Below are 24,283 nucleotides of genomic sequence, written 5' to 3' on the forward strand. Positions count from 1 at the left end.
AAAACCTCCTCCGCTGTGTCGCCCCATATAATGACGTCATCGATGTACTGCAGATGTTCTGGAGCTTCACCCTTTTCCAGTGCAGTCTGGATTAGTCCATGGCAAATGGTGGGACTGTGTTTCCACCCCTGGGGCAGTCGATTCCAGGTGTACTGGATGCCCCTCCAGGTGAAAGCAAACTGTGGCCTGCACTCTGCTGCCAAAGGGATGGAGAAGAATGCATTAGCGATGTCAGTTGTAGCGTACCACTTGGCTGCCTTTGACTCCAGCTGATATTGAAGTTCTAGCATGTCTGGCACAGCAGCACTCAGCAGTGGTGTGACTTCATTCAGGCCACGGTAGTCTATTGTCAGTCTCCACTCTCCAGTAGATTTTCTCACTGGCCATATGGGACTATTAAAGGGTGAGCGAGTTTTGCTGATCACTCCTTGACCCTCCAGCTGGCGGATCAGCTGATGAATGGGGAGAAGTGAGTCTCGGTTGGTACGATACTGTCGCCGGTGCACCGTTGTGGTCGCGATTGGCACCTGTTGTTCTTCAACCCTCAGCAACCCCACAACGGAAGGATCCTCCGAGAGACCAGGCAAAATGGACAGCTGTTTAATTTCTTCCGTCTCCACAGCAGCTATGCCAAAAGCCCACCGATACCCCTTTGGGTCCTTGAAATAGCCTCTCCTAAGATAGTCTATCCCAAGGATGCACGGAGCCTCGGGGCCAGTTACAATGGGGTGTTTCTGCCAGTCCTGCCCAGTGAGGCTCACTTCAGCCTCCAGTAGACTCAGCTCTTGGGACCCCCCTGTCACTCCCGAAATGCAAATGGACTCTGACCCTTTGAACTCTGATGGCATTAAAGTACACTGTGCACCAGTGTCCACTAGAGCTTGATACTCTTGTGGCTCTGACGTGCCAGGCCACCGAATCCACACCGTCCAATAAACACGGTTGTCCCTTTCCTCCACCTGGCTGGAGGCAGGGCCCCTCTAATCCTCGTCAGAGAATTTGCTGCTCACTTGCTGTAAGAATGACTTGGAGGTCTCCTCCAGAGGATCGGAATCAAGGTCAAACTGTCTACCTGGTCTGGAGAGCTGGCTTCTGGAAACCGGAGCGGCATTTTTCCTAACAGAATCCCCTTTGGTGATTGTTTTACCTCGCAACTCACGTACTCGTGCCTCTAGACTTGAGGTGGGTTTTCCATCCCACTTCCTCATGTCCTCTCCGTGGTCACGCAGGTAAAACCACAGGGTGCCCCGCGGTGTATAGCCTCTGTATTCCCTCTCCTGAGCAGAGAAACGCTTGCCCCTAATAGCTGAGACACTGGCCCGTACAGGTGGGGAGTAGGACATGTTCTCTTTGATTTGCCGCACCTCCCGGGCCAGTTTCTCCACAGCTGAGACAAGGGAGGAAGAGAGACTTTCCTCATATTGCCGGAGTCTGACAGCCACCTCATCCACTGTTGGTGCCTCCTTACCCTTCCAGTTTACAACTGCCAGTGAGTTGGCATATGAGGAGGGTGCGCTCCGCACAAACTTCCTCCACATAGATGCTGTGCACTGGACTTCATCTGGGTCTGTGGGTAACTGGTCATCGTCTGGTTCATTATAAACCAGCTCCCGCACAGCTAATTCCCTCAAGTACTGAATGCCCCTTTCCATATTGGTCCACTTGCCAGGATGACATACAAAATCGTCACTGAAGGGGTACCTCCCCCTCACGTCTGACAGAAGTCTCCTCCAGAGGCTGAGGACTTGTTCCTTTTTCCCAATGGCCTTGTCAATGCCCCCGTCCCTGGCCAGGGATCCCAGCTGCTTGGCTTCCTTGCCCTCTAATTCCAGGCTGCTGGCCCCATTATCCCAGCACCGCAGCAGCCAGGTGGCAATGTGCTCGCCTGGGTGGCGGCTGAAATCTTTCCGCATGTCTCGCAGCTCTCCCAGGGACAGGGACCGGGTGATGATCTCTGTCTCTATCTCCCGTGATGACCCTGGCTCATCGTCATCCCTCCCGGAGCGATCTGCTCTCTTTGCATCTTTCTTTAGTTTTACGGGGGCGACTGCTACCGGCACAGGTTGGTCATTGGGCTTAGCCACGCTGCCTGCAGCTGGAGCTGCAGCAGCTGCTGTGCCTGCAGCTGGAGCTGCAGCAGCTGCTGTGCCTGCCAGGGAAACCGAGGCAGACCCTGCAGCTGTGGCTGCAGCAGCCGTGGTGCCAGTCGGGGGGGCTGTGACTGCCTGCTGGGCTGGAGGGGCTGCAGGGCCGGCTGGGGCGGCTGCACCAGTTGCAGTGCCTGCCGCTTGTTTCCCCCTTTTTCCCCTTTAGGGCACTGAACAGTGTTGAACAGGGCAGCTCGGTAGGCGTGGGCCAGACCCCAGCATGTTGCAGTGATTTGTGTCTCTCTGGAGTTCCCAGGGTGGCAGCACACTTTTTGCAGATATTTTACCAGATTGTCCGGATTCTGTATTTGTTCAGGGGTGAGTTTAAAACACACCGCAGGTGCCCACTGCTCTAGACATCTGCCCATGCTGTCCCACACACCCAGCCACTCACAGCTATCCAGCCCCGGGGCAGGTCTCTGCACGATGTTCTTAACTGCTTGCTTAACCCTAAACAAAAGCTGAAACCCATTCAGGAGGCAGAACAAAAGGAGAGTGCTGGCCTGAGCATCCCACCGGTACTCGAAATTCTCAAAAGCCGTTAGGACCAGCCTGAGGGAGAGAGGGGGGGCGAAAGAGTGGGGGGAGGTATCCCCTTCGGTTTTCCCCACAGACTGGGTTTGATTATTCACAAATTCTAAGACATAGGGTCCGAGGTACGGAAGTGACCGCAGTGCCGCATGCAAATACAAGCCTAATTTCATGCACATTGACGTTATCATGTCATAAGTCGATATCGTACAGTACAGTAAAATCATAATCCTGATCCTTTTCCCCGTGACAATGAATAGCACCACAGGAAACAAGTACAGCAAGTACGGATTCAAAAACCACAACCATCTGATGAAAGACAGAAACATTTTTACCGGCGACTATTTAAGTAACACAGAAAAAATGCCTACAACAAAATTTAACAAAATCTAAGAAAGCAGTTTTAACACCCGCTGCTCAGCCCTGCCGTTATCCCCGCTCCACGTCTGGGCGCCAATTTAATGTTTCGGTTTCGGCTGCCGCCGGCAACAAAAGCGCCACGCGGCCGCCCCTCCCCCCGCCGGCGTGCGGAGGAGAATGGAAAGAAAGAGGCAGAAACCGGTGGGTCGGGATAAGGGCAGTTTAACAGAACAGCAAACAGAGGGAAAACAGGAACAACAACGGTACAAACAGGGAGAAAACACAACCACGAACCGTACACCTCAGACAGCCGCTCTCCCGAAACAGGACCGGCGCTGCGCCCCCCCCAAGCCGCGAGTGCCTTCCCGCCGCGCCGCCCCCCCCACCGGAACCCCGCGTGATGTCACATGGTATGGAACACCGGGCTCTGTTTGGCCAGGTGGGGTCAGCCCCCACCCCCCGGCTGTGCCCCTTCCTGGAGTCCGGTGAAAATTAACCCTGTCCTGGCCAAACCCAGGACAAGGTCCAACACAACTGCACTGGAAACCACGGGGCTACTCTCAAGTGCATCGTTAAACAAAAAGGGCTGTTTGTTAAAAGGTACAGGTTTTTAGGGATTTGTGGTTCTGAACTGACCTGGGTTCACTGCGTATTCAGACCTAGTTCATTCCAACAACCAAGAGCTACTGCATTCCCATCAGGCTGGTGTTCCTCCGGGCACTGAGCAGTCACCATACAAGTGGGAATTGCCTGGAAGATGGGAGTTTCTGCTGTCAAACACTCTGGGAGGGAGGGACAATACTTGTCCCTTATGCTTTCCAGTCCTTTTTCAGTTTTTCCACCATAATTTTAAAATCAGTTTTTACAGACAGAAGCTTAAGTCTTTTTTAGCTTTTTCATTTCCAACAGCTAAAATTTTAAAGTAAATAAGGTGAAAAGCCCCAATAGATGTTGAAGGTAGCCCTCCCAAGCTCATCCACCACCCACTCTCACTGTGGTAGGACAGGAGACCAACAAGCTCAGCCTCAGCAAGACCCTATCGTATCAGCCCCTTCAGCAGAGCTAGCTGCTCACCCAGGGGCCTTGGAGGTGGATCTGCCCTCTCACCAGTTTGGGTAATGGCAGAGTGAGGCCACACGGGCAAACAGAGACTTTCAACTTCTGCTAGCTGCCATTCTGACCGGCAGTTACCAATCAACTCATTTGAAATGGCAGAAACCTCTTCTACCCTAAGCAATTTATTTGGCTTGGTATCACTTCAAACATCACAATTTTGAGAAAAAAGTGCATGTTCGCCAGACCAATCCAAGCTGCCACACACCCCCCCAGCAGACAGAAGCTTGTTCCCACTCTGCCACGTTTTTCAGCAACAGACACGTAGCTGATGGGGAGGCTCATTCACCCTGTCTGCACATCATCAGCAAAAGGAGACTGGCATCCTCTAGGTACCCAGAGGGAGATGAAGTTAGAAGCTACGTGCTTGGAGCAGACCAGAAAGGAAGGGGAGAAGAGGTTTAAGCAGGTTTGCAGTAATGTTACACAGCCCAGCCTTGGGAAACGGTCACCGGGTGATGTCACAGATCTGCAGAGATGACCTAAGGGTGTTGCTTAGCCACTAGAGACAACAAAAGAGAAGAGTTCTACCCTTAGAACCTCCGGAACCTGCAGAAAGCCTGTGGAGACCTCTAGGGCAGAAGCAGGTTTTGATCTCCGTCCTGCTGCGGCTCCAAGTCACGGCATAGTGATATCATCCAGGTGGGATTGTGGCTCTGTGACTGCCTCTTACACTTTTCCTTCGGGACAAGCCGGGAAATTGGTGTTCAGAGCTACCCAACTGCCTCCATCATGAACCTCCGGCTCCTGCTTCTTTGCTTTACGGTTGCTGCTTCCTTCTTCAATGCTGCTCTTGCCTTTGGGTAAGTGGCTTACAATGACAGTTCTGAGTGTGTTCTTTATAAAGAAGCCCTGCCTGCATGCTTTGGGCCATGGCTCCCGGCAGAAGGGCTGACAGGGTATTTGATGAGGGTGACACCATCAAATGCTTGCCATCCAACAGAGAATCCTCCAACACCAAGAAAGGCCTCTGAGACCTACATTGCACTCATACAAGGGTATGATTGCTCTTTTGCCGAGAAAGTCCTTCACGACCAGCAGGCTAGATACCAAGCTGCTGTTGTCCACAATGTGGATTCAGAGCAACTGGTTACTGTGATGGCTGATGACAAAGAAATTAAGATACCATCACTCTTTACGGGACAATCGGTCTCCCTTCACTTGCAAAGGACACTGTAAGACGAGAAACAGGCATGCATCAGACTTCTGCCACCCAAACAGTATTTGAATCCTTGTCAAGACAATGCTAAAATGCTGCAGGAAACTTTCGTCATGCAGGTTTTCAGGAATGTATTCTACATCATTATTTCCACTATTGCAATTATGGGTGGCTTAAGCTTGTACAAGAGGGCTCACAAGAGAAAGCTTCACACATACGGGGAGGTAGACAATTACGAGACCCATGTGATCTGCATAGCAGAGTACAAGGAAGGGGACCACCTAAAGATCCTGGTCTGTTCTTACACTTACAGTTCCTTCATCGACACCTGGTTCTTCATCCAGTTTGGGAAGAGGAGACGTCCCTTCTGCAAGCAGGTGGTGAAAACCCAAAGGCAAGGTGACGTGCCAGATCAGGCTGGCGAAGGTGTGAATGAGGAGAAACAGGACTCTGAAGACAATGCAGTCATAGAAGGGCGTGAAGAGGAATACATTGAAGAGGAGAAAGATGATGCAAGCACAGTGGAAGAGGAATGGTTTGATGCACAGCAGAACAGCACCAATTGAGCTGTGACCAGGATAAGTTATCATTAAATTGAGGGGAGTCTCCCCTGTGCTTTCTTTCAGCTCTTGCTGCAGACTAGCTTGTATTGGGAAGCAATTAACAGCACAGCTTTGGCTGCTCTCCCTGGTCCCCGCAATGAAAAAAAAAGGCATGAAATCTCAGCTGGAAATACCAAAAACTCCCTGAGCCACAGCAATGGGGGAGAAGCAGAAAGGAGGAGGGAAGCAGGGATGTAAGAACATTTGGTATGGGAACTGGCTTACAGCTATTGGGATACTTCCTCCATTCCCTCTCAAAATACACATGTATGGACACATGGGCACTCCCCAAAGCCATTCCCGATGTGGCCCGAAGGATTATTTAGGACAGTGTCCTGGGAGTGCTTGGGGTTCAGCCAGTAGTGCAAAGACAGAACTGGGCAGATTTGATGGGGTCCGGTGTCTGCACCCACAGTCGAGATTTCCACTGCAGGAGTTAGAGCTCCATGAAACAAATTACATCTAATTTGAGCGGGTATGTGGTGTCCAAGGAGCATCACCATGCAAATATTTATTCAATTATTTATTCAATTATTAACCTGTTTGTTAAAAGGTACAGGTTTTTAGGGATTTGTGGTTCTGAACTGACCTGGGTTCACTGCGTATTCAGACCTAGTTCATTCCAACAACCAAGAGCTACTGCATTCCCATCAGGCTGGTGTTCCTCCGGGCACTGAGCAGTCACCATACAAGTGGGAATTGCCTGGAAGATGGGAGTTTCTGCTGTCAAACACTCTGGGAGGGAGGGACAATACTTGTCCCTTATGCTTTCCAGTCCTTTTTCAGTTTTTCCACCATAATTTTAAAATCAGTTTTTACAGACAGAAGCTTAAGTCTTTTTTAGCTTTTTCATTTCCAACAGCTAAAATTTTAAAGTAAATAAGGTGAAAAGCCCCAATAGATGTTGAAGGTAGCCCTCCCAAGCTCATCCACCACCCACTCTCACTGTGGTAGGACAGGAGACCAACAAGCTCAGCCTCAGCAAGACCCTATCGTATCAGCCCCTTCAGCAGAGCTAGCTGCTCACCCAGGGGCCTTGGAGGTGGATCTGCCCTCTCACCAGTTTGGGTAATGGCAGAGTGAGGCCACACGGGCAAACAGAGACTTTCAACTTCTGCTAGCTGCCATTCTGACCGGCAGTTACCAATCAACTCATTTGAAATGGCAGAAACCTCTTCTACCCTAAGCAATTTATTTGGCTTGGTATCACTTCAAACATCACAATTTTGAGAAAAAAGTGCATGTTCGCCAGACCAATCCAAGCTGCCACACACCCCCCCAGCAGACAGAAGCTTGTTCCCACTCTGCCACGTTTTTCAGCAACAGACACGTAGCTGATGGGGAGGCTCATTCACCCTGTCTGCACATCATCAGCAAAAGGAGACTGGCATCCTCTAGGTACCCAGAGGGAGATGAAGTTAGAAGCTACGTGCTTGGAGCAGACCAGAAAGGAAGGGGAGAAGAGGTTTAAGCAGGTTTGCAGTAATGTTACACAGCCCAGCCTTGGGAAACGGTCACCGGGTGATGTCACAGATCTGCAGAGATGACCTAAGGGTGTTGCTTAGCCACTAGAGACAACAAAAGAGAAGAGTTCTACCCTTAGAACCTCCGGAACCTGCAGAAAGCCTGTGGAGACCTCTAGGGCAGAAGCAGGTTTTGATCTCCGTCCTGCTGCGGCTCCAAGTCACGGCATAGTGATATCATCCAGGTGGGATTGTGGCTCTGTGACTGCCTCTTACACTTTTCCTTCGGGACAAGCCGGGAAATTGGTGTTCAGAGCTACCCAACTGCCTCCATCATGAACCTCCGGCTCCTGCTTCTTTGCTTTACGGTTGCTGCTTCCTTCTTCAATGCTGCTCTTGCCTTTGGGTAAGTGGCTTACAATGACAGTTCTGAGTGTGTTCTTTATAAAGCCCTGCCTGCATGCTTTGGGCCATGGCTCCCGGCAGAAGGGCTGACAGGGTATTTGATGAGGGTGACACCATCAAATGCTTGCCATCCAACAGAGAATCCTCCAACACCAAGAAAGGCCTCTGAGACCTACATTGCACTCATACAAGGGTATGATTGCTCTTTTGCCGAGAAAGTCCTTCACGACCAGCAGGCTAGATACCAAGCTGCTGTTGTCCACAATGTGGATTCAGAGCAACTGGTTACTGTGATGGCTGATGACAAAGAAATTAAGATACCATCACTCTTTACGGGACAATCGGTCTCCCTTCACTTGCAAAGGACACTGTAAGACGAGAAACAGGCATGCATCAGACTTCTGCCACCCAAACAGTATTTGAATCCTTGTCAAGACAATGCTAAAATGCTGCAGGAAGCTTTCGTCATGCAGGTTTTCAGGAATGTATTCTACATCATTATTTCCACTATTGCAATTATGGGTGGCTTAAGCTTGTACAAGAGGGCTCACAAGAGAAAGCTTCACACATACGGGGAGGTAGACAATTACGAGACCCATGTGATCTGCATAGCAGAGTACAAGGAAGGGGACCACCTAAAGATCCTGGTCTGTTCTTACACTTACAGTTCCTTCATCGACACCTGGTTCTTCATCCAGTTTGGGAAGAGGAGACGTCCCTTCTGCAAGCAGGTGGTGAAAACCCAAAGGCAAGGTGACGTGCCAGATCAGGCTGGCGAAGGTGTGAATGAGGAGAAACAGGACTCTGAAGACAATGCAGTCATAGAAGGGCGTGAAGAGGAATACATTGAAGAGGAGAAAGATGATGCAAGCACAGTGGAAGAGGAATGGTTTGATGCACAGCAGAACAGCACCACTTGAGCTGTGACCAGGATAAGTTATCATTAAATTGAGGGGAGTCTCCCCTGTGCTTTCTTTCAGCTCTTGCTGCAGACTAGCTTGTATTGGGAAGCAATTAACAGCACAGCTTTGGCTGCTCTCCCTGGTCCCCGCAATGAAAAAAAAAAAAGGCATGAAATCTCAGCTGGAAATACCAAAAACTCCCTGAGCCACAGCAATGGGGGAGAAGCAGAAAGGAGGAGGGAAGCAGGGATGTAAGAACATTTGGTATGGGAACTGGCTTACAGCTATTGGGATACTTCCTCAATTCCCTCTCAAAATACACATGTATGGACACATGGGCACTCCCCAAAGCCATTCCCGATGTGGCCCGAAGGATTATTTAGGACAGTGTCCTGGGAGTGCTTGGGGTTCAGCCAGTAGTGCAAAGACAGAACTGGGCAGATTTGATGGGGTCCGGTGTCTGCACCCACAGTCGAGATTTCCACTGCAGGAGTTAGAGCTCCATGAAACAAATTACATCTAATTTGAGCGGGTATGTGGTGTCCAAGGAGCATCACCATGCAAATATTTATTCAATTATTTATTCAATTATTAACCTGTTTGTTAAAAGGTACAGGTTTTTAGGGATTTGTGGTTCTGAACTGACCTGGGTTCACTGCGTATTCAGACCTAGTTCATTCCAACAACCAAGAGCTACTGCATTCCCATCAGGCTGGTGTTCCTCCGGGCACTGAGCAGTCACCATACAAGTGGGAATTGCCTGGAAGATGGGAGTTTCTGCTGTCAAACACTCTGGGAGGGAGGGACAATACTTGTCCCTTATGCTTTCCAGTCCTTTTTCAGTTTTTCCACCATAATTTTAAAATCAGTTTTTACAGACAGAAGCTTAAGTCTTTTTTAGCTTTTTCATTTCCAACAGCTAAAATTTTAAAGTAAATAAGGTGAAAAGCCCCAATAGATGTTGAAGGTAGCCCTCCCAAGCTCATCCACCACCCACTCTCACTGTGGTAGGACAGGAGACCAACAAGCTCAGCCTCAGCAAGACCCTATCGTATCAGCCCCTTCAGCAGAGCTAGCTGCTCACCCAGGGGCCTTGGAGGTGGATCTGCCCTCTCACCAGTTTGGGTAATGGCAGAGTGAGGCCACACGGGCAAACAGAGACTTTCAACTTCTGCTAGCTGCCATTCTGACCGGCAGTTACCAATCAACTCATTTGAAATGGCAGAAACCTCTTCTACCCTAAGCAATTTATTTGGCTTGGTATCACTTCAAACATCACAATTTTGAGAAAAAAGTGCATGTTCGCCAGACCAATCCAAGCTGCCACACACCCCCCCAGCAGACAGAAGCTTGTTCCCACTCTGCCACGTTTTTCAGCAACAGACACGTAGCTGATGGGGAGGCTCATTCACCCTGTCTGCACATCATCAGCAAAAGGAGACTGGCATCCTCTAGGTACCCAGAGGGAGATGAAGTTAGAAGCTACGTGCTTGGAGCAGACCAGAAAGGAAGGGGAGAAGAGGTTTAAGCAGGTTTGCAGTAATGTTACACAGCCCAGCCTTGGGAAACGGTCACCGGGTGATGTCACAGATCTGCAGAGATGACCTAAGGGTGTTGCTTAGCCACTAGAGACAACAAAAGAGAAGAGTTCTACCCTTAGAACCTCCGGAACCTGCAGAAAGCCTGTGGAGACCTCTAGGGCAGAAGCAGGTTTTGATCTCCGTCCTGCTGCGGCTCCAAGTCACGGCATAGTGATATCATCCAGGTGGGATTGTGGCTCTGTGACTGCCTCTTACACTTTTCCTTCGGGACAAGCCGGGAAATTGGTGTTCAGAGCTACCCAACTGCCTCCATCATGAACCTCCGGCTCCTGCTTCTTTGCTTTACGGTTGCTGCTTCCTTCTTCAATGCTGCTCTTGCCTTTGGGTAAGTGGCTTACAATGACAGTTCTGAGTGTGTTCTTTATAAAGCCCTGCCTGCATGCTTTGGGCCATGGCTCCCGGCAGAAGGGCTGACAGGGTATTTGATGAGGGTGACACCATCAAATGCTTGCCATCCAACAGAGAATCCTCCAACACCAAGAAAGGCCTCTGAGACCTACATTGCACTCATACAAGGGTATGATTGCTCTTTTGCCGAGAAAGTCCTTCACGACCAGCAGGCTAGATACCAAGCTGCTGTTGTCCACAATGTGGATTCAGAGCAACTGGTTACTGTGATGGCTGATGACAAAGAAATTAAGATACCATCACTCTTTACGGGACAATCGGTCTCCCTTCACTTGCAAAGGACACTGTAAGACGAGAAACAGGCATGCATCAGACTTCTGCCACCCAAACAGTATTTGAATCCTTGTCAAGACAATGCTAAAATGCTGCAGGAAGCTTTCGTCATGCAGGTTTTCAGGAATGTATTCTACATCATTATTTCCACTATTGCAATTATGGGTGGCTTAAGCTTGTACAAGAGGGCTCACAAGAGAAAGCTTCACACATACGGGGAGGTAGACAATTACGAGACCCATGTGATCTGCATAGCAGAGTACAAGGAAGGGGACCACCTAAAGATCCTGGTCTGTTCTTACACTTACAGTTCCTTCATCGACACCTGGTTCTTCATCCAGTTTGGGAAGAGGAGACGTCCCTTCTGCAAGCAGGTGGTGAAAACCCAAAGGCAAGGTGACGTGCCAGATCAGGCTGGCGAAGGTGTGAATAAGGAGAAACAGGACTCTGAAGACAATGCAGTCATAGAAGGGCGTGAAGAGGAATACATTGAAGAGGAGAAAGATGATGCAAGCACAGTGGAAGAGGAATGGTTTGATGCACAGCAGAACAGCACCACTTGAGCTGTGACCAGGATAAGTTATCATTAAATTGAGGGGAGTCTCCCCTGTGCTTTCTTTCAGCTCTTGCTGCAGACTAGCTTGTATTGGGAAGCAATTAACAGCACAGCTTTGGCTGCTCTCCCTGGTCCCCGCAATGAAAAAAAAAAAAGGCATGAAATCTCAGCTGGAAATACCAAAAACTCCCTGAGCCACAGCAATGGGGGAGAAGCAGAAAGGAGGAGGGAAGCAGGGATGTAAGAACATTTGGTATGGGAACTGGCTTACAGCTATTGGGATACTTCCTCCATTCCCTCTCAAAATACACATGTATGGACACATGGGCACTCCCCAAAGCCATTCCCGATGTGGCCCGAAGGATTATTTAGGACAGTGTCCTGGGAGTGCTTGGGGTTCAGCCAGTAGTGCAAAGACAGAACTGGGCAGATTTGATGGGGTCCGGTGTCTGCACCCACAGTCGAGATTTCCACTGCAGGAGTTAGAGCTCCATGAAACAAATTACATCTAATTTGAGCGGGTATGTGGTGTCCAAGGAGCATCACCATGCAAATATTTATTCAATTATTTATTCAATTATTAACCTGTTTGTTAAAAGGTACAGGTTTTTAGGGATTTGTGGTTCTGAACTGACCTGGGTTCACTGCGTATTCAGACCTAGTTCATTCCAACAACCAAGAGCTACTGCATTCCCATCAGGCTGGTGTTCCTCCGGGCACTGAGCAGTCACCATACAAGTGGGAATTGCCTGGAAGATGGGAGTTTCTGCTGTCAAACACTCTGGGAGGGAGGGACAATACTTGTCCCTTATGCTTTCCAGTCCTTTTTCAGTTTTTCCACCATAATTTTAAAATCAGTTTTTACAGACAGAAGCTTAAGTCTTTTTTAGCTTTTTCATTTCCAACAGCTAAAATTTTAAAGTAAATAAGGTGAAAAGCCCCAATAGATGTTGAAGGTAGCCCTCCCAAGCTCATCCACCACCCACTCTCACTGTGGTAGGACAGGAGACCAACAAGCTCAGCCTCAGCAAGACCCTATCGTATCAGCCCCTTCAGCAGAGCTAGCTGCTCACCCAGGGGCCTTGGAGGTGGATCTGCCCTCTCACCAGTTTGGGTAATGGCAGAGTGAGGCCACACGGGCAAACAGAGACTTTCAACTTCTGCTAGCTGCCATTCTGACCGGCAGTTACCAATCAACTCATTTGAAATGGCAGAAACCTCTTCTACCCTAAGCAATTTATTTGGCTTGGTATCACTTCAAACATCACAATTTTGAGAAAAAAGTGCATGTTCGCCAGACCAATCCAAGCTGCCACACACCCCCCCAGCAGACAGAAGCTTGTTCCCACTCTGCCACGTTTTTCAGCAACAGACACGTAGCTGATGGGGAGGCTCATTCACCCTGTCTGCACATCATCAGCAAAAGGAGACTGGCATCCTCTAGGTACCCAGAGGGAGATGAAGTTAGAAGCTACGTGCTTGGAGCAGACCAGAAAGGAAGGGGAGAAGAGGTTTAAGCAGGTTTGCAGTAATGTTACACAGCCCAGCCTTGGGAAACGGTCACCGGGTGATGTCACAGATCTGCAGAGATGACCTAAGGGTGTTGCTTAGCCACTAGAGACAACAAAAGAGAAGAGTTCTACCCTTAGAACCTCCGGAACCTGCAGAAAGCCTGTGGAGACCTCTAGGGCAGAAGCAGGTTTTGATCTCCGTCCTGCTGCGGCTCCAAGTCACGGCATAGTGATATCATCCAGGTGGGATTGTGGCTCTGTGACTGCCTCTTACACTTTTCCTTCGGGACAAGCCGGGAAATTGGTGTTCAGAGCTACCCAACTGCCTCCATCATGAACCTCCGGCTCCTGCTTCTTTGCTTTACGGTTGCTGCTTCCTTCTTCAATGCTGCTCTTGCCTTTGGGTAAGTGGCTTACAATGACAGTTCTGAGTGTGTTCTTTATAAAGCCCTGCCTGCATGCTTTGGGCCATGGCTCCCGGCAGAAGGGCTGACAGGGTATTTGATGAGGGTGACACCATCAAATGCTTGCCATCCAACAGAGAATCCTCCAACACCAAGAAAGGCCTCTGAGACCTACATTGCACTCATACAAGGGTATGATTGCTCTTTTGCCGAGAAAGTCCTTCACGACCAGCAGGCTAGATACCAAGCTGCTGTTGTCCACAATGTGGATTCAGAGCAACTGGTTACTGTGATGGCTGATGACAAAGAAATTAAGATACCATCACTCTTTACGGGACAATCGGTCTCCCTTCACTTGCAAAGGACACTGTAAGACGAGAAACAGGCATGCATCAGACTTCTGCCACCCAAACAGTATTTGAATCCTTGTCAAGACAATGCTAAAATGCTGCAGGAAGCTTTCGTCATGCAGGTTTTCAGGAATGTATTCTACATCATTATTTCCACTATTGCAATTATGGGTGGCTTAAGCTTGTACAAGAGGGCTCACAAGAGAAAGCTTCACACATACGGGGAGGTAGACAATTACGAGACCCATGTGATCTGCATAGCAGAGTACAAGGAAGGGGACCACCTAAAGATCCTGGTCTGTTCTTACACTTACAGTTCCTTCATCGACACCTGGTTCTTCATCCAGTTTGGGAAGAGGAGACGTCCCTTCTGCAAGCAGGTGGTGAAAACCCAAAGGCAAGGTGACGTGCCAGATCAGGCTGGCGAAGGTGTGAATGAGGAGAAACAGGACTCTGAAGACAATGCAGTCATAGAAGGGCGTGAAGAGGAATACATTGAAGAGGAGAAAGATGATGCAAGCACAGTGGAAGAGGAATGGTTTGATGCACAGCAGAACAGCACCACTTGAGCTGTGACCAGGATAAGTTATCATTAAATTGAGGGGAGTCTCCCCTGTGCTTTCTTTCAGCTCTTGCTGCAGACTAGCTTGTATTGGGAAGCAATTAACAGCACAGCTTTGGCTGCTCTCCCTGGTCCCCGCAATGAAAAAAAAAAAAGGCATGAAATCTCAGCTGGAAATACCAAAAACTCCCTGAGCCACAGCAATGGGGGAGAAGCAGAAAGGAGGAGGGAAGCAGGGATGTAAGAACATTTGGTATGGGAACTGGCTTACAGCTATTGGGATACTTCCTCAATTCCCTCTCAAAATACACATGTATGGACACATGGGCACTCCCCAAAGCCATTCCCGATGTGGCCCGAAGGATTATTTAGGACAGTGTCCTGGGAGTGCTTGGGGTTCAGCCAGTAGTGCAAAGACAGAACTGGGCAGATTTGATGGGGTCCGGTGTCTGCACCCACAGTCGAGATTTCCACTGCAGGAGTTAGAGCTCCATGAAACAAATTACATCTAATTTGAGCGGGTATGTGGTGTCCAAGGAGCATCACCATGCAAATATTTATTCAATTATTTATTCAATTATTAACCTGTTTGTTAAAAGGTACAGGTTTTTAGGGATTTGTGGTTCTGAACTGACCTGGGTTCACTGCGTATTCAGACCTAGTTCATTCCAACAACCAAGAGCTACTGCATTCCCATCAGGCTGGTGTTCCTCCGGGCACTGAGCAGTCACCATACAAGTGGGAATTGCCTGGAAGATGGGAGTTTCTGCTGTCAAACACTCTGGGAGGGAGGGACAATACTTGTCCCTTATGCTTTCCAGTCCTTTTTCAGTTTTTCCACCATAATTTTAAAATCAGTTTTTACAGACAGAAGCTTAAGTCTTTTTTAGCTTTTTCATTTCCAACAGCTAAAATTTTAAAGTAAATAAGGTGAAAAGCCCCAATAGATGTTGAAGGTAGCCCTCCCAAGCTCATCCACCACCCACTCTCACTGTGGTAGGACAGGAGACCAACAAGCTCAGCCTCAGCAAGACCCTATCGTATCAGCCCCTTCAGCAGAGCTAGCTGCTCACCCAGGGGCCTTGGAGGTGGATCTGCCCTCTCACCAGTTTGGGTAATGGCAGAGTGAGGCCACACGGGCAAACAGAGACTTTCAACTTCTGCTAGCTGCCATTCTGACCGGCAGTTACCAATCAACTCATTTGAAATGGCAGAAACCTCTTCTACCCTAAGCAATTTATTTGGCTTGGTATCACTTCAAACATCACAATTTTGAGAAAAAAGTGCATGTTCGCCAGACCAATCCAAGCTGCCACACACCCCCCCAGCAGACAGAAGCTTGTTCCCACTCTGCCACGTTTTTCAGCAACAGACACGTAGCTGATGGGGAGGCTCATTCACCCTGTCTGCACATCATCAGCAAAAGGAGACTGGCATCCTCTAGGTACCCAGAGGGAGATGAAGTTAGAAGCTACGTGCTTGGAGCAGACCAGAAAGGAAGGGGAGAAGAGGTTTAAGCAGGTTTGCAGTAATGTTACACAGCCCAGCCTTGGGAAACGGTCACCGGGTGATGTCACAGATCTGCAGAGATGACCTAAGGGTGTTGCTTAGCCACTAGAGACAACAAAAGAGAAGAGTTCTACCCTTAGAACCTCCGGAACCTGCAGAAAGCCTGTGGAGACCTCTAGGGCAGAAGCAGGTTTTGATCTCCGTCCTGCTGCGGCTCCAAGTCACGGCATAGTGATATCATCCAGGTGGGATTGTGGCTCTGTGACTGCCTCTTACACTTTTCCTTCGGGACAAGCCGGGAAATTGGTGTTCAGAGCTACCCAACTGCCTCCATCATGAACCTCCGGCTCCTGCTTCTTTGCTTTACGGTTGCTGCTTCCTTCTTCAATGCTGCTCTTGCCTTTGGGTAAGTGGCTTACAATGACAGTTCTGAGTGTGTTCTTTATAAAGCCCTGCCTGCATGCTTTGGGCCATGGCTCCCGGCAGAAGGGCTGACAGGGTATTTGATGAGGGTGACACCATCAAATGCTTGCCATCCAACAGAGAATCCTCCAACACCAAGAAAGGCCTCTGAGACCTACATTGCACTCATACAAGGGTATGATTGCTCTTTTGCCGAGAAAGTCCTTCACGACCAGCAGGCTAGATACCAAGCTGCTGTTGTCCACAATGTGGATTCAGAGCAACTGGTTACTGTGATGGCTGATGACAAAGAAATTAAGATACCATCACTCTTTACGGGACAATCGGTCTCCCTTCACTTGCAAAGGACACTGTAAGACGAGAAACAGGCATGCATCAGACTTCTGCCACCCAAACAGTATTTGAATCCTTGTCAAGACAATGCTAAAATGCTGCAGGAAGCTTTCGTCATGCAGGTTTTCAGGAATGTATTCTACATCATTATTTCCACTATTGCAATTATGGGTGGCTTAAGCTTGTACAAGAGGGCTCACAAGAGAAAGCTTCACACATACGGGGAGGTAGACAATTACGAGACCCATGTGATCTGCATAGCAGAGTACAAGGAAGGGGACCACCTAAAGATCCTGGTCTGTTCTTACACTTACAGTTCCTTCATCGACACCTGGTTCTTCATCCAGTTTGGGAAGAGGAGACGTCCCTTCTGCAAGCAGGTGGTGAAAACCCAAAGGCAAGGTGACGTGCCAGATCAGGCTGGCGAAGGTGTGAATAAGGAGAAACAGGACTCTGAAGACAATGCAGTCATAGAAGGGCGTGAAGAGGAATACATTGAAGAGGAGAAAGATGATGCAAGCACAGTGGAAGAGGAATGGTTTGATGCACAGCAGAACAGCACCACTTGAGCTGTGACCAGGATAAGTTATCATTAAATTGAGGGGAGTCTCCCCTGTGCTTTCTTTCAGCTCTTGCTGCAGACTAGCTTGTATTGGGAAGCAATTAACAGCACAGCTTTGGCTGCTCTCCCTGGTCCCCGCAATGAAAAAAAAAAAAGGCATGAAATCTCAGCTGGAAATACCAAAAACTCCCTGAGCCACAGCAATGGGGGAGAAGCAGAAAGGAGGAGGGAAGCAGGGATGTAAGAACATTTGGTATGGGAACTGGCTTACAGCTATTGGGATACTTCCTCCATTCCCTCTCAAAATACACATGTATGGACACATGGGCACTCCCCAAAGCCATTCCCGATGTGGCCCGAAGGATTATTTAGGACAGTGTCCTGGGAGTGCTTGGGGTTCAGCCAGTAGTGCAAAGACAGAACTGGGCAGATTTGATGGGGTCCGGTGTCTGCACCCACAGTCGAGATTTCCACTGCAGGAGTTAGAGCTCCATGAAACAAATTACATCTAATTTGAGCGGGTATGTGGTGTCCAAGGAGCATCACCATGCAAATATTTATTCAATTATTTATTCAATTATTAACCTGTTTGTTAAAAGGTACAGGTTTTTAGGGATTTGTGGTTCTGAACTGACCTGGGTTCACTGCGTATTCAGACCTAGTTCATTCCAACAACCAAGAGCTACTGCATTCCCATCAGGCTGGTGTTCCTCCGGGCACTGAGCAGTCACCATACAAGTGGGAATTGCCTGGAAGATGGGAGTTTCTGCTGTCAAACACTCTGGGAGGGAGGGACAATACTTGTCCCTTATGCTTTCCAGTCCTTTTTCAGTTTTTCCACCATAATTTTAAAATCAGTTTTTACAGACAGAAGCTTAAGTCTTTTTTAGCTTTTTCATTTCCAACAGCTAAAATTTTAAAGTAAATAAGGTGAAAAGCCCCAATAGATGTTGAAGGTAGCCCTCCCAAGCTCATCCACCACCCACTCTCACTGTGGTAGGACAGGAGACCAACAAGCTCAGCCTCAGCAAGACCCTATCGTATCAGCCCCTTCAGCAGAGCTAGCTGCTCACCCAGGGGCCTTGGAGGTGGATCTGCCCTCTCACCAGTTTGGGTAATGGCAGAGTGAGGCCACACGGGCAAACAGAGACTTTCAACTTCTGCTAGCTGCCATTCTGACCGGCAGTTACCAATCAACTCATTTGAAATGGCAGAAACCTCTTCTACCCTAAGCAATTTATTTGGCTTGGTATCACTTCAAACATCACAATTTTGAGAAAAAAGTGCATGTTCGCCAGACCAATCCAAGCTGCCACACACCCCCCCAGCAGACAGAAGCTTGTTCCCACTCTGCCACGTTTTTCAGCAACAGACACGTAGCTGATGGGGAGGCTCATTCACCCTGTCTGCACATCATCAGCAAAAGGAGACTGGCATCCTCTAGGTACCCAGAGGGAGATGAAGTTAGAAGCTACGTGCTTGGAGCAGACCAGAAAGGAAGGGGAGAAGAGGTTTAAGCAGGTTTGCAGTAATGTTACACAGCCCAGCCTTGGGAAACGGTCACCGGGTGATGTCACAGATCTGCAGAGATGACCTAAGGGTGTTGCTTAGCCACTAGAGACAACAAAAGAGAAGAGTTCTACCCTTAGAACCTCCGGAACCTGCAGAAAGCCTGTGGAGACCTCTAGGGCAGAAGCAGGTTTTGATCTCCGTCCTGCTGCGGCTCCAAGTCACGGCATAGTGATATCATCCAGGTGGGATTGTGGCTCTGTGACTGCCTCTTACACTTTTCCTTCGGGACAAGCCGGGAAATTGGTGTTCAGAGCTACCCAACTGCCTCCATCATGAACCTCCGGCTCCTGCTTCTTTGCTTTACGGTTGCTGCTTCCTTCTTCAATGCTGCTCTTGCCTTTGGGTAAGTGGCTTACAATGACAGTTCTGAGTGTGTTCTTTATAAAGAAGCCCTGCCTGCATGCTTTGGGCCATGGCTCCCGGCAGAAGGGCTGACAGGGTATTTGATGAGGGTGACACCATCAAATGCTTGCCATCCAACAGAGAATCCTCCAACACCAAGAAAGGCCTCTGAGACCTACATTGCACTCATACAAGGGTATGATTGCTCTTTTGCCGAGAAAGTCCTTCACGACCAGCAGGCTAGATACCAAGCTGCTGTTGTCCACAATGTGGATTCAGAGCAACTGGTTACTGTGATGGCTGATGACAAAGAAATTAAGATACCATCACTCTTTACGGGACAATCGGTCTCCCTTCACTTGCAAAGGACACTGTAAGACGAGAAACAGGCATGCATCAGACTTCTGCCACCCAAACAGTATTTGAATCCTTGTCAAGACAATGCTAAAATGCTGCAGGAAACTTTCGTCATGCAGGTTTTCAGGAATGTATTCTACATCATTATTTCCACTATTGCAATTATGGGTGGCTTAAGCTTGTACAAGAGGGCTCACAAGAGAAAGCTTCACACATACGGGGAGGTAGACAATTACGAGACCCATGTGATCTGCATAGCAGAGTACAAGGAAGGGGACCACCTAAAGATCCTGGTCTGTTCTTACACTTACAGTTCCTTCATCGACACCTGGTTCTTCATCCAGTTTGGGAAGAGGAGACGTCCCTTCTGCAAGCAGGTGGTGAAAACCCAAAGGCAAGGTGACGTGCCAGATCAGGCTGGCGAAGGTGTGAATGAGGAGAAACAGGACTCTGAAGACAATGCAGTCATAGAAGGGCGTGAAGAGGAATACATTGAAGAGGAGAAAGATGATGCAAGCACAGTGGAAGAGGAATGGTTTGATGCACAGCAGAACAGCACCAATTGAGCTGTGACCAGGATAAGTTATCATTAAATTGAGGGGAGTCTCCCCTGTGCTTTCTTTCAGCTCTTGCTGCAGACTAGCTTGTATTGGGAAGCAATTAACAGCACAGCTTTGGCTGCTCTCCCTGGTCCCCGCAATGAAAAAAAAAGGCATGAAATCTCAGCTGGAAATACCAAAAACTCCCTGAGCCACAGCAATGGGGGAGAAGCAGAAAGGAGGAGGGAAGCAGGGATGTAAGAACATTTGGTATGGGAACTGGCTTACAGCTATTGGGATACTTCCTCCATTCCCTCTCAAAATACACATGTATGGACACATGGGCACTCCCCAAAGCCATTCCCGATGTGGCCCGAAGGATTATTTAGGACAGTGTCCTGGGAGTGCTTGGGGTTCAGCCAGTAGTGCAAAGACAGAACTGGGCAGATTTGATGGGGTCCGGTGTCTGCACCCACAGTCGAGATTTCCACTGCAGGAGTTAGAGCTCCATGAAACAAATTACATCTAATTTGAGCGGGTATGTGGTGTCCAAGGAGCATCACCATGCAAATATTTATTCAATTATTTATTCAATTATTAACCTGTTTGTTAAAAGGTACAGGTTTTTAGGGATTTGTGGTTCTGAACTGACCTGGGTTCACTGCGTATTCAGACCTAGTTCATTCCAACAACCAAGAGCTACTGCATTCCCATCAGGCTGGTGTTCCTCCGGGCACTGAGCAGTCACCATACAAGTGGGAATTGCCTGGAAGATGGGAGTTTCTGCTGTCAAACACTCTGGGAGGGAGGGACAATACTTGTCCCTTATGCTTTCCAGTCCTTTTTCAGTTTTTCCACCATAATTTTAAAATCAGTTTTTACAGACAGAAGCTTAAGTCTTTTTTAGCTTTTTCATTTCCAACAGCTAAAATTTTAAAGTAAATAAGGTGAAAAGCCCCAATAGATGTTGAAGGTAGCCCTCCCAAGCTCATCCACCACCCACTCTCACTGTGGTAGGACAGGAGACCAACAAGCTCAGCCTCAGCAAGACCCTATCGTATCAGCCCCTTCAGCAGAGCTAGCTGCTCACCCAGGGGCCTTGGAGGTGGATCTGCCCTCTCACCAGTTTGGGTAATGGCAGAGTGAGGCCACACGGGCAAACAGAGACTTTCAACTTCTGCTAGCTGCCATTCTGACCGGCAGTTACCAATCAACTCATTTGAAATGGCAGAAACCTCTTCTACCCTAAGCAATTTATTTGGCTTGGTATCACTTCAAACATCACAATTTTGAGAAAAAAGTGCATGTTCGCCAGACCAATCCAAGCTGCCACACACCCCCCCAGCAGACAGAAGCTTGTTCCCACTCTGCCACGTTTTTCAGCAACAGACACGTAGCTGATGGGGAGGCTCATTCACCCTGTCTGCACATCATCAGCAAAAGGAGACTGGCATCCTCTAGGTACCCAGAGGGAGATGAAGTTAGAAGCTACGTGCTTGGAGCAGACCAGAAAGGAAGGGGAGAAGAGGTTTAAGCAGGTTTGCAGTAATGTTACACAGCCCAGCCTTGGGAAACGGTCACCGGGTGATGTCACAGATCTGCAGAGATGACCTAAGGGTGTTGCTTAGCCACTAGAGACAACAAAAGAGAAGAGTTCTACCCTTAGAACCTCCGGAACCTGCAGAAAGCCTGTGGAGACCTCTAGGGCAGAAGCAGGTTTTGATCTCCGTCCTGCTGCGGCTCCAAGTCACGGCATAGTGATATCATCCAGGTGGGATTGTGGCTCTGTGACTGCCTCTTACACTTTTCCTTCGGGACAAGCCGGGAAATTGGTGTTCAGAGCTACCCAACTGCCTCCATCATGAACCTCCGGCTCCTGCTTCTTTGCTTTACGGTTGCTGCTTCCTTCTTCAATGCTGCTCTTGCCTTTGGGTAAGTGGCTTACAATGACAGTTCTGAGTGTGTTCTTTATAAAGAAGCCCTGCCTGCATGCTTTGGGCCATGGCTCCCGGCAGAAGGGCTGACAGGGTATTTGATGAGGGTGACACCATCAAATGCTTGCCATCCAACAGAGAATCCTCCAACACCAAGAAAGGCCTCCGAGACCTACATTGCACTCATACAAGGGTATGATTGCTCTTTTGCCGAGAAAGTCCTTCACGACCAGCAGGCTAGATACCAAGCTGCTGTTGTCCACAATGTGGATTCAGAGCAACTGGTTACTGTGATGGCTGATGACAAAGAAATTAAGATACCATCACTCTTTACGGGACAATCGGTCTCCCTTCACTTGCAAAGGACACTGTAAGACGAGAAACAGGCATGCATCAGACTTCTGCCACCCAAACAGTATTTGAATCCTTGTCAAGACAATGCTAAAATGCTGCAGGAAGCTTTCGTCATGCAGGTTTTCAGGAATGTATTCTACATCATTATTTCCACTATTGCAATTATGGGTGGCTTAAGCTTGTACAAGAGGGCTCACAAGAGAAAGCTTCACACATACGGGGAGGTAGACAATTACGAGACCCATGTGATCTGCATAGCAGAGTACAAGGAAGGGGACCACCTAAAGATCCTGGTCTGTTCTTACACTTACAGTTCCTTCATCGACACCTGGTTCTTCATCCAGTTTGGGAAGAGGAGACGTCCCTTCTGCAAGCAGGTGGTGAAAACCCAAAGGCAAGGTGACGTGCCAGATCAGGCTGGCGAAGGTGTGAATGAGGAGAAACAGGACTCTGAAGACAATGCAGTCATAGAAGGGCGTGAAGAGGAATACATTGAAGAGGAGAAAGATGATGCAAGCACAGTGGAAGAGGAATGGTTTGATGCACAGCAGAACAGCACCACTTGAGCTGTGACCAGGATAAGTTATCATTAAATTGAGGGGAGTCTCCCCTGTGCTTTCTTTCAGCTCTTGCTGCAGACTAGCTTGTATTGGGAAGCAATTAACAGCACAGCTTTGGCTGCTCTCCCTGGTCCCCGCAATGAAAAAAAAAAGGCATGAAATCTCAGCTGGAAATACCAAAAACTCCCTGAGCCACAGCAATGGGGGAGAAGCAGAAAGGAGGAGGGAAGCAGGGATGTAAGAACATTTGGTATGGGAACTGGCTTACAGCTATTGGGATACTTCCTCAATTCCCTCTCAAAATACACATGTATGGACACATGGGCACACATGCAAACACACTGAATCTTGGTTTTCAGTGTTACCTCGGGGGAGTGCCCAGAAATCCCAGGTGAGAACTGTCCCCTGTGTGTTGCAGCCAGCAGGAATCATTTCCTAGCCTGACAAGTACAGAGAGGGGTGGGGGGAAAAATGTGGGGTACTATAAAGCATGATGATGAAACAATTCCCCCTCCTCAGCAGTAAAACCAGAGCCTACAAGCCCCCAGCACCTCCTCATCACCCGCTGCACTGACACACACTGTCCCCACACGTCAGGTGGCTCAGTACAGCCCAGCGCAGAGGGCAGCGTGGCCTTTAACTACACTGGCAGAAACACTGCATTGCAAATATCGAGGACACTTTAAACTCTGTCTCCTCAGACAGGAGGTGATGCCAGCGGGAGGTAGAGGTCCTTACGGCAGGATTCACTTTGTGAAGCTGGGTAGAGGGAAAAAAGAATGAAATGCTTCTAAGCGTGGTGTAATTGGCTGCTTTTGCCTGCTGGCTGGCAATCTCGCACACTCGCGGAGGCTGACGTGACAGGTACATGTAACCTCCTGCTACCTAGGTTGTTCCAGGTCACTATCCAAATGTGCCTAAGCACCTTAAGGGGAGCTGGATTTATGTACTAACATGATGCAAACAGATCTTCAGCTCTTCTCTAGATACACCAGGGGTATAGTCGTATTATTTGGGCAGCTTCTGAATATGTTTCCAATCCTGCTTAAAGCAAGAGCACAAGTGAAAATCAGCTCTAGCTCCCCAGGCTGGTACGGGTGGCTCTAACACCCACTGTGGATGGGGCAGCGAGCCAGGGCCTAAGCTGTATATGGGGATACAGAGCTGGAAACACTCACAAAACTACTGTTAGCATTTCATCTCATATGAAAGAAAGGCATAAAGCCTCTTTAGTAAATGCCAAAAATTAAGGAAGTGAACAGCTCGAACTTACTGTGACCAAGACATCAAACCTGCACAGCTGTGCAAAGGCTAAACTCCCACATCAAAGGCTCTGCTCTACACATAAAGCATCCTATTTCTTGTGGGCAGTACCCAAGACGTGGGCTATCATCAGATCGCTCTGTTGGGACCATGCAACAGGATGACACAACTATGGCCAGCAAATAAGA

General features: G+C 48.7%; 7 pseudogenes; all 7 read left to right on the top strand.

The window, feature by feature from the left end:
- Positions 1 to 4,883: 4,883 nt before the first annotated feature.
- LOC104326223 (E3 ubiquitin-protein ligase ZNRF4-like) lies at positions 4,884 to 5,876 on the top strand (annotated as a pseudogene).
- A 1,834-nt stretch (positions 5,877 to 7,710) lies between these two features.
- LOC142364496 (E3 ubiquitin-protein ligase ZNRF4-like) lies at positions 7,711 to 8,700 on the top strand (annotated as a pseudogene).
- Positions 8,701 to 10,537: 1,837 nt separating this feature from the next.
- On the top strand, positions 10,538 to 11,527 carry LOC142364497 (E3 ubiquitin-protein ligase ZNRF4-like; annotated as a pseudogene).
- A 1,837-nt stretch (positions 11,528 to 13,364) lies between these two features.
- On the top strand, positions 13,365 to 14,354 carry LOC142364498 (E3 ubiquitin-protein ligase ZNRF4-like; annotated as a pseudogene).
- A 1,837-nt stretch (positions 14,355 to 16,191) lies between these two features.
- On the top strand, positions 16,192 to 17,181 carry LOC142364499 (E3 ubiquitin-protein ligase ZNRF4-like; annotated as a pseudogene).
- A 1,837-nt stretch (positions 17,182 to 19,018) lies between these two features.
- LOC142364500 (E3 ubiquitin-protein ligase ZNRF4-like) lies at positions 19,019 to 20,011 on the top strand (annotated as a pseudogene).
- A 1,834-nt stretch (positions 20,012 to 21,845) lies between these two features.
- LOC142364501 (E3 ubiquitin-protein ligase ZNRF4-like) lies at positions 21,846 to 22,838 on the top strand (annotated as a pseudogene).
- Positions 22,839 to 24,283: the final 1,445 nt, after the last annotated feature.

Source organism: Opisthocomus hoazin, chromosome 27, assembly GCF_030867145.1.
Source record: "Opisthocomus hoazin isolate bOpiHoa1 chromosome 27, bOpiHoa1.hap1, whole genome shotgun sequence".
Lineage (NCBI taxonomy): Eukaryota > Metazoa > Chordata > Aves > Opisthocomiformes > Opisthocomidae > Opisthocomus > Opisthocomus hoazin.